The 10,059-nt window shown below is 49.5% G+C and overlaps 2 long non-coding RNA genes and 2 other non-coding genes across 5 annotated transcripts; all 4 read left to right on the top strand.

Annotated features, from left to right (window-relative positions):
* Positions 1-3,065: 3,065 nt before the first annotated feature.
* On the top strand, positions 3,066-4,029 carry LOC123333991. 2 transcript variants are annotated; one of them, XR_006641188.1, is made up of 2 exons: positions 3,066-3,492; positions 3,761-4,029. It is a non-coding gene; the product is annotated as an uncharacterized LOC123333991 (long non-coding RNA). The 2 variants fall into 2 exon arrangements; XR_006551677.2 differs by having other exon boundaries at positions 3,066-3,631.
* On the top strand, positions 3,177-3,340 carry LOC112587668. The gene has a single exon (XR_003112175.2). It is a non-coding gene; the product is annotated as a U1 spliceosomal RNA (small nuclear RNA).
* Positions 4,030-4,871: 842 nt separating the features above from the next.
* LOC123333990 lies at positions 4,872-8,904 on the top strand. The gene is made up of 4 exons (XR_006551676.1): positions 4,872-4,883; positions 6,968-6,970; positions 8,140-8,420; positions 8,624-8,904. It is a non-coding gene; the product is annotated as an uncharacterized LOC123333990 (long non-coding RNA).
* Positions 8,125-8,288, top strand: LOC123334267. The gene has a single exon (XR_006552095.1). It is a non-coding gene; the product is annotated as a U1 spliceosomal RNA (small nuclear RNA).
* Positions 8,905-10,059: the final 1,155 nt, after the last annotated feature.

Raw genomic sequence — 10,059 nt, 5'->3', positions numbered from 1 at the left:
AACCCAGTTCTTCGGAGGGGTGTGCGTGTATGTGATTACTCTGAGCTCTTTCATGGACGTCATGAGGAAGCCTTTTGTGGTCTGGTGATTTATCATACCTTAGATCTTTGGTAATGCTTCACTAGTTATTCAGGTTGGTGTGCACCGGTAATCGTTTTGGAAGCGTATACTCTTTGAACCTTACACATGGTATTCCTCATTTTGTCAAACATTTAAAACCACTTGGTTATGGCTAATGTGATGTTGATACTTATTCTTTTCTTTTGGCCTGGGCTGGGAGGCAAAGTAAACTCGAAACACTTATTGGGCTCTTTTGGCTGTCCTCAGACTTTTGGCTTTCCTTCACTATCAGATAGCTGATTACTTAGTTATATGTTGCTCACAATCATTATCTTAAGTTGACCTTCAACTGTTAATACTGTGTCAAAGAGAAAATGTGGTGTTATTTTAAGAATAATGAATTACAATAATTATATTTAAGAATCTGCCGACCGATGCAGGGACACAGGTTTCATCTCTTGTGAGGGAATGTTCCATGTGTTGTGTGCCACACCTACGGAGCCCGCTGGCCTAGAGCCTGTGCCCGGTAGCAAGAGACGTTACCGCAAAGAGAAGCCCCTGATTGCCACAACTAGAGAGACGCCTACGCGCAGCAGCGAGACCCAGCAGTCAAAACTAAAATAAATAAATAATTACGGAAGAAAAAAATAATTATAAGCCAAGGAAAAGGGTGGTATGTGAAACTGAGAAATCCTGACGAGGAAAGTAGCTCCATTAGGCTTAGCTATCTCAGACGTGTCAAAGGGAGGACTCTGGCAGGTATGACACACGGAAATTTGCCACATTCATTTCACTACTAAACATTCAAGAAGTTTTGGAGCATCCACACGTAGCCAAGAATATTTACCTGATTAGTCATCTTCACCAGATCAACCAGTCCAGACTAGCTGTTTGATGGCTTTCAGCTTATCTCTTTACCAAGGGTTCTTAGGAGACCCGGGTTCGATTCCTGGGTGGGGAAGATCCCCTGGAGAAGGAAATGGCAACCCTCTCCAGTATTCTTGCCTGGAGAATCCCATGGACAGAGGAGCCTGGCGGGCTACAGTCCATGGGGCCACAAGAGTCAGACACGACTTAGTGACTAAACCACCCCCTTAGCCTTCCTTAATCAATAGAAATTGATAAGAGGACAGACTAGAAACTCAGGTAAGGCTTTATTGGGATCCCTGCTGCAGCAAAACAAGTAACAGGTTCCCTTGTTTGCCCTGGGTGGGGGGGAGGGGGAGGGGTGGTGTGCTGGTTCCTTCCACGGGGTGGGTGGAGGGGTCAGGCTACAGGACTGGCTCAGGTGGTTTGCCTGTGTGTTTCCTGGTGTCGTGTGCAGGGGGAATGTGCAGTACCCTGCTTGTGCTCCGGGGACCCTGTTTTTGGCACCGGCTCTTCGGAGATGACAGTTGGGATTTTGGTCTTTTTGTATCTTGTTGTCCACAATTTCCACCAAAGGCATACATGCAGTTATTTTTTGTCCCCTATTGTTTCTTTGTATTTTGTTGCTGGGGAAGACATTTGGATCTCAAGGACACAGCAGTGAGTGGTGGCCTGAAGCAAGATCTTTGTTGCCTGTCCAAGAATTGGACCAGGGTAGCCCGTGTGAAAACCAGGAATCCTAGCCACCAGTCCATCAAGAGCTAGGGCTAGAAGCAAAGTTGGCCTGACTAGTGCCTTCCTTGAAGACTGAATTTCTTAAAGCGACAAAAGCTGAAAGGACAGGTACAAAGTGCATTATTAGAGCCACAGCACAAGTTGGAGGGCACACAGATACACAATTTATTTAAGACAGAAGCAAGGCAGAGAGACACACTCAGAGAGAAAGGGTGTGTGTGTCCTCCTTAACGAGAAGGAGTGTATCAGAGAGGTGATTCAGATCACCTATATAGGACATTTCTCCCGGGAGCAGAGGCCTAGGGCGAGGTTAACACCACCTATTAAGGGGTGGTTCCGTCTACCTCCTTTTTGACCCAGGAAAAAGCTTTGTAGGCACGGATAGTCTGCAAAGATCTCCTTGACCTCAAAAATACGAAATATGTGGTCTCTTAATTTCTATCCAAGCAGGACTCAGCTCTTCCTTGCTCCTCCTGATATCCTTATCTTAAAGAAGCTGTAAAGGTACATGGGATATTTAGTTGCAGCATGAAAACTCTTAGTTGTCCCAGGTGGGATCTAGTTTCTTGACCAGGGATCCAGCTCCGGCCCCAGGCACTGGGAAGTGTGGAATCTTAGCCAGTGGACCACTAGGGAAGCCCCTGTCCTTAGTCTGGAGTATCTGTCCACAGGAGACAGATTCCAGCTGCTCAGCGTGGGGCGCATGGAATTTCTGCCTCCGTTTGTCCAGGTGCAAACATTGCAGCAAAGGGTCCCAGGTCCCAGCCTGTCTCAGTAAGACAGAGGATACAGACAGGTGTTAAAATCTGTTCAGAGTCAAAACCACACCTGAAGCTGGAAATAAAATGAATGAAATTTCTGATGAATGACCCAATTTTCACGAATGGAACTGAGTTCACGGCCAGTCGTGACGCCTAATGCGTTTTACTAGACATACACACAATAATACTACATCACAAAGACAAGTGGATTTGAAAGGAACCGGTTTCCCCTGGACTGCTAAATGTTCTGTTCTCCCCGCTGAACGCCGTTATTTGAAAAAAGGTGTACAGGCTTCAGCCGACCGCCAGACCGGCGCTGGGCAGGACAAAAGTTAAGGCAGGCAGCCGAGCGCGCCGGGTCCCAACACGTAGCGGGTGGGAGAACAGGAGCGGGAGGCGGACGCCGCTTCCCCCAGAGGGGGCCCGCCGGCCGGTTGGCCGGGCCGGACGGCGGGGGGGGGGGGGTAGGCGGGGCCTAGGGCGGGGCGTGGGCCGGAGGGCTTCCCGTGACGCCACGGACGAGGCGTGTCGTATGTAGATATCCGAGCGCAGGGGCTGCTGGGCCGTCGTCTGGTGCTGAAACACGATATGGTCTCCCGTGGCGTGGGAGAGAACTGAGGAGTTTCTGCTTGAAAGTGCGTGGATCCGCTGTGTGGAAGGCCCAAGAAGGGTCGGGGGTGCGTGGCGGAAAGTGAGCGTGTGTGTACAGTGCAGGGCGTCTGAGGTGGTGGTGGGGCGGAAGGCAGGCAACTCATACTTACCTGGCAGGGGAGATACCATGATCACGAAGGTGGTTTTCCCAGGGCGAGGCTTATCCATTGCACTCCGGATGTGCTGACCCCTGCGATTTCCCCAAATGTGGGAAACTCGACTGCATAATTTGTGGTAGTGGGGGACTGCGTTCGCGCTTTCCCCTGGCTTATTTTTAGTAGAAGAGTAGACTCCTGGAGTGCGTCTGGCCGCCCGGTCATGTTGCTGTAATGTGTTGGGTCCGTTTGTTTTAAGCCTCCTGTATGTACAGGATGAGGCCGTGAAGCATACAAAAGCGCCTTAAGGGCATAGGTGGTGGGTAAGTTTGAATCTCGCTACGACCCGCGAGCTTGCGGCTGGAGAACTGCCAGTCAGTCTCCGAGTTCACCTAGGTTGCGGCACGACTGTGAAGAGTGGTTCAGAAAGATGTGAGCGGCCCCAATCGCGCTTGAAAGCCAGTACGCGGAGGGTCTTCCACCGGTGCAGGGGCAGGCGCTTGTTTTTTCGGTTTTGTGGCAGTAGGAACGTGCCAGGGCTACGCGTGGATGCGGGTTTCTGACGTGTGTTTACTGCTGGTTTCGTGGCAGGCTCGCTCGTTGAACGCTCTTTCGGCCTCTTGAAAAGTTTGTGCGTGTGAGGGAAGGCTTCTTCGTGCGCAGGATCCCAGCGGAGAAACCCTTACCTGAGCCAAACACACGAAGTCGGTTGAGGTGTCGGGAGGCGCCCCGTGACGAACTGCTCGTCGGCCTGTCTTGTGGGAGTCTGCCACTAGCTATTTTCCCAGCAGTGTCCTGCTTTCAGAGGCTTCATTTCTTGCGTGGTCAGCTGCCTTGCTTATTTATACGTGGCCTTAGTCGTTGCTGGAGGTACTGCCTAGATACTCTCCCACCCACCCTTTCTCACCCCCTAGGGGCCTCTTTCCATTTCTGGATCCAGTTCTCTCTTCACCCCCGCCTTTTCTCTCTAGGCCTTCTCCTGTTAAAAGCCGGACCTCTGTTTCAGCCTCGAATGTGCACCTGACATGCTTCAGTAGTCTGGCAAACTCGGAAACCTCCTTAACATCCCTTCTCCTTGAATGGCAGTAGAATTCGTACTTTTTTTTTTTTTTTTCCTCTTTCGGTCAAAAGTAGATTTCCTTTTCTTTCTATCTGAAAACATTGAACTACAATTTAGAAGAAAACCCCACGCCAGTTGTCGGCAGTTTGCTGGGCTGTTTGCCCACCCCTTTCTCAGGATGTGTTGTGCTCACTTCTGATTCACAAAGTCCTGCTGGCCAATAGAAACCACTGGGCCAAACAGAAAAGGCAGGACCGTGGCGGGAAGGACTGTCCTCCCCCTCGTGGCTGCCTCGGGGACGGCACTCGTAGATCCGCTCAGCCCCCAAAAGCCTCTGAGATCGGAGGAGGTGCTGGGAGTGGGGTGATGCTTAAGGGTAGGTCCAAAGAAAACTAACCAAAAAGCACACAGGATGCAGATCGAGGATGAGATTTCCTTGCTCACATATGAGCTATCTTCAGCATTACTGATTGGGGCATAGACATGGATTACTGTGATACTGAATGGTTTGCCTTGGAAACGAACAGAGATCATTCTGTCGTTTTTGAGATTGCATCCAAGTGCTGCATTTTGGACTCTTTTATTGACTGTGATGGCTACTCCATTTCTTCTAAGGGATTCTTGCCCACAGTAGTAGATATAATGCTCATCCGAGTTAAATTCACCCACTCCAGTCCATTTTAGTTTGCTGATTCCTAAAATGTTGATGTTCACTCTTGCCATTTCCTGTTTGACCGCTTCCAATTTGCCTTGATTCATGGACCTAACATTCCAGGTTCCTATGCAGTATTGCTCTTCACAGCATTGGACTTTACTTCCAACAGTAGTGACATCCACAACTGGGTGTTGCTTTTGCTTTGGGACTCAACCCCAGCCAAAACCCACGGTACCTGGTCAGGTTCTTGATGTCTCCACAGAAAGAATTGAGTGAGAGACAAAGTGATAGGTAAGAAGTAGATTTATTCAGATTCAAGAGAAGCAAGCACACTCCACAGACAGAGTGTGGGCCATTGCAGAGGAAGAGTGCGGTCGCCAAGTGTGGCATGGTTAGTTTTTATAAACTGGGTAATTTTGTATGCTAATGAGTGGGAGGATTATCCCAACTGTTTTTGGGAAGGGGTGGGGATTTCCAGGATTTGGGCCACCGCCCACTCCTTGGTCTTTTAACATTGCCTTGGAACTGTCACGGCACCTCTGGGTGTGTCATTTCACTTGCCGATTGAGGACCAAGGTCTAGTCTTGTCTGCCATCTTGGTCCCATTTGATTCTAAAACCGGTTTATGTTGTGTCCTTGGGCTATGTCATTATTTCAAAAGTTGTGCCCTGCCCCTTTCCCTCCTGTTACAGAGGGGTCAGGCTTTCAAGGTGACTTAGGTGGTTTGCCTATGAGTTTGGTGGTGGTGTGTGCAGGGGGAATGTGCAGTATTGTGCTTTTGCTCTCAGCTTTTCAACTGTGGTGTTGGAGATGACTCTTTAGAGTCCCTTGGACAGCAAGGAGATCCAACCAGTCTATCCTAAACAAAATCAGTCCTGAATATTCTTTGGAAGGACTGATGCTGAAGCGGAAGCTCCAATACTTTGGCCACCTGATGCGAAGAACTGACTCATTTGAAAAGCCCCGGATGCTGGGAATGGTTGAAGGCGGGTGGAGAAGGGGGCGACAGAGGATGATATGGTTGGATGGCATCACCGACTCAATGGACATGAGTCTGAGTAAGCTCCGGGAGTTGGTGATGGACAGGGAAGCCTGGCGTGCTGCAGTCCATGGGGTCGCAAAGAGTTGGACACGACTGAGCGACTGAACTGAACGGAACTGATCCTCTTTTTGCCACCAGCTCTTCAGAGATGACACTTGAATCTTCGGTCTTTTTGTCTCTTGTCCATAATTTTCTCCAACTGCATACATGCAGTTGTTTTTAGTCCCTATTGTTTCTTTCTATTTTGTTGCTGGAGGAGACATTTTGATCTCGAGGACACAAGCAGTGAGTGGTGGCTTGAAGCAGTGAGTGGTGGCTTGAAGCAAGATCTTTGTTCCCTGACCAGGAACTGAACCAGGGTAGCCTGAGTGACTTCACTTTCACTTTTCACTTTCATGCATTGGAGAAGGAAATGGCAACCCACTCCAGTGTTCTTGCCTGGAGAATCCCGGGGACGGGGGAGCCTGGTGGGCTGCCGTCTATGGGGTCGCACAGGGTCCGCCGACACGACTGAAGCGACTTAGCAGCAGCAGCAGCAGCAGCAGCAGCCTGTGTGAAAACCAGGAATCCTAGCCACCCTTCCATCAGGAGCTAGGGCTAGAAGCACGGTTGGCCTGGCTCTTGCCTCTACTGAAAAATGAATTTCTCAAAGAGGCAAAAGCTGTAAAAGTAGGTACAAAGTTTATTATTAGAGCCACAACACAAGTCAGGGAGCACATAGATACACAGCTTATTTAAGACAGAAGTAAGGCAGAGATGCACACTTGGAAAGGGTGTGGGTGTCCTCCTTAACGAGGAACAGTGCATCAGAGAGGTGATTCAAATCACTTATATAGAGCATTTCTTCCATTTTGGCCAATTATCTCATCTCTTTTTCCACACCTGACCTCTCCTGGGGCCCTTCCTGACATGCCTGTGAAATTTTTTGCTAAGAAGGATTGTAGCACAGAGGGCTCCTGGGAGGTTGACACCAACAATCACCGGGTGGGTGGCTCCTCCCCTCCGTTTTAACCTGGGAGGAATTTTTCTGAGCATGTGTAGTCTGTGAAGGTCTCCTGGACCTCAAGAATGCAAAATAGGTGGTCTCTATCTTCTATCCAATAAGGACTCAGCTCCTGCTTGCTCCTCCTAATATCCTTATCTTGGAGCATCTTATCTTTATACAAAATATTTATTTATTAGGCATGAAGGATCTTTAGTTGCAGCACGTAAACTGTTAGTTGTCCCATGTGGGATCTAGTTCCTTGACCAGAGATTGAACCGGAGTATGGAGTTAATCACTGGATCACTAGGGAAGTCCCTGCTCTTAGCCCGGAGTTAACTGTCTGCAGGGGATAGATTGCAGCTGCTCACCCTGGGGCCCATCAAATTCCTGCCTCGGTCTGTCCAGGTGCAAGCACTGCAGCAAAGGGTCCCAGGTCCCAGCCTGTCTCAGTAAGACAGAGGATACAGACAGGTGTTAAAATCTGTTCAGAGTCAAAACCACACCTGAAGCTGAAAAATAAAATGAATGAAATTTCTGATGAATGACCCAATTTTCACGAATGGAACTGAGTTCACGGCCAGTCGTGACGCTTAATGCGTTTTACTAGACATACACACAATAATACTACATCACAAAGACAAGTGGATTTGAAAGGAACCGGTTTCCCCTGGACTGCTAAATGTTCTGTTCTCCCCGCTGAACGCCGTTATTTGAAAAAAGATGCACAGGTTTCAGCCGACCGCCAGACCGGAGCTGGGCAGGACAAAAGTTAAGGCAGGCAGCCGAGCGCGCCGGGTCCCAACACGTAGCGGGTGGGAGAACAGGAGCGGGAGGCGGACGCGGCTTCCCCCAGAGGGGGCCCGCCGGCCGGTTGGCCGGGCCGGACGGCGGGGGGGGGGGGGGGGGGGGGGGGGGAGGGGTGGGGGAGGCGGGGCCTAGGGCGGGGCGTGGGCCGGAGGGCTTCCCGTGACGCCACGGACGAGGCGTGTCGTATGTAGATATCCGAGCGCAGGGGCTGCTGGGCCGTCGTCTGGTGCTGAAACACGATATGGTCTCCCGTGGCGTGGGAGAGAACTGAGGAGTTTCTGCTTGAAAGTGCGTGGACCCGCTGTGTGGAAGGCCCAAGAAGGGTCGGGGGTGCGTGGCGGAAAGTGAGCGTGTGTGTACAGTGCAGGGCGTCTGAGGTGGTGGTGGGGCGGAAGGCAGGCAACTCATACTTACCTGGCAGGGGAGATACCATGATCACGAAGGTGGTTTTCCCAGGGCGAGGCTTATCCATTGCACTCCGGATGTGCTGACCCCTGCGATTTCCCCAAATGTGGGAAACTCGACTGCATAATTTGTGGTAGTGGGGGACTGCGTTCGCGCTTTCCCCTGTGTTCTTACTTGTCTGAAAGTCAGACTGCGGGTTTTAAGTGTTTTATAAAACTGGTTTTCAGCTGTTTCAGTAATGCTCTTCTCTAAAAATCTCTGTTTGTGTGACTTAACTGTTATTTACGTTCTACGAAGGTAAGCAGGGTTCGTAGGTTACTGTTTTTCAGCAAAGTGTTGTAGGCCGAAGTCCTGTTTTTTTGCAGGGTTAGGTGGTCAGAGTGGTGTGTTTTTCTGTTGTCGGGCCAGAAGACTGCCCGTAGTGCTCTGAAATGCCCCACTTCAATGACCTGGTTCTTTCGACATTCAGTCTCTCTCTGTTTTTCACGTAATTCTTTCAGGATTCCTGAAAAACCGCAACTCTAGCTCGCCGGACTATAGATTAGATCTTACGGGGTTGTCTCATCTCCCGCAGATTGGAACTGGAAGGACGCTAGGTTCTAGTAGCTCTCCGTCACCCTGACGTTACTGAAATTCACGGCTTTGAATCGGTGATGGTATGAAACTGTTATAGTTTCCTGTTGTCACATTTTCTTATGCTTTTAAATGTCACCCTGCTTATTTAACTTATACGCAGAGTACATCATGGGAAACGCTGGGCTGGAAGAAGCTCAAGCTGGAATCAAGATTGCCGGGAGAAATATCAATAACCTCCGATATGCCGATGACACCACCCTTATGGCAGAAAGCGAAGAGGAACTAAAGAGCCTCTTGATGAAAGTGAAAGAGGAGGGTGAAAGAGTTGGCTTAAAGCTCAACATTCAGAAAACGAAGATCATGGGCATCTGGTCCCATCACTTCATGGGAAATAGGTGGGGAAACAGTGGGAACAATGTCAGACTTTATTTTGGGGGGGGGGGGCTCCAAAATCCCTGCAGATGGTGATTGCAGCCATGAAATTAAAAGACGCTTACTCCTTGGAAGGAAAGTTATGACCAACCTAGATAGCATATTCAAAAGCAGACACATTACTTTGCCAACAAAGGTCCGTCGGACAGTCAAGGCTATGGTTTTTTCCAGTGGTCGTGTATGGATGTGAGGGTTGCACTGTGAAGAAAGCTGAGCGCCGAAGAAGATTTGATGCTTTTGAACTGTGGTGGTGGAGAAGACTCTTGGGAGTCCCTTGGACTGCAAGGAGATCCTACCACTCCATCCTGAAGATCCTAAAGAAGATCAGTCCTGGGTGTTCATTGGAAGGACTGGTTTGAAGCTGAAACTCCAATACTTTGGCCACCTGGCATGCTGCAATCCACGGTGTCGCAAAGAGTTGGACCATGGACTACAGCATGCCAGGGTTCCCTGTCCTTCACCAATTCCCAGAGCTTGCTCCAACTCATGTCCATCGAGTCCGTGATGCCATCCAACCATCTCATCCTCTGTCGTCCCCTTCTCCTGCCTTCAATCTTTCCCAGCATCAAGGTCTTTTCCAAGGAGTCAGTTCTTCGCATCAAGTGGCCAAAGCATTGGAGCCTCAGCTTCAGCATCAGTCCTTCTGATTGGCAGGTGAGTTCTTTACCACTTCCTTATTACAATTCTAATAGTTTTATACGTATCAAAAAATATTTTCCTCTTCTTTTTCATCCCAGTACAGGCTAATATAAAATCTGTTGATAGGAGTTAACTTTTTTTTTTGACTTAACTTTTAATCTCAGTATTTTAAGTTAGCTGCTGCTGCTGCTGCTGCTAAGTCCCTTCAGTCGTGTCCGACTCTGTCTGACCCCATAGATGGCAGCCCATCAGGCTCCACTGTCCCTGGGATTCTCTAGACAAGAACACT

This window comes from Bubalus bubalis, chromosome 6, assembly GCF_019923935.1.
Source record: "Bubalus bubalis isolate 160015118507 breed Murrah chromosome 6, NDDB_SH_1, whole genome shotgun sequence".
In the NCBI taxonomy this organism is placed as follows: domain Eukaryota; kingdom Metazoa; phylum Chordata; class Mammalia; order Artiodactyla; family Bovidae; genus Bubalus; species Bubalus bubalis.
This window is presented reverse-complemented; position numbering and strand designations above follow the sequence as displayed.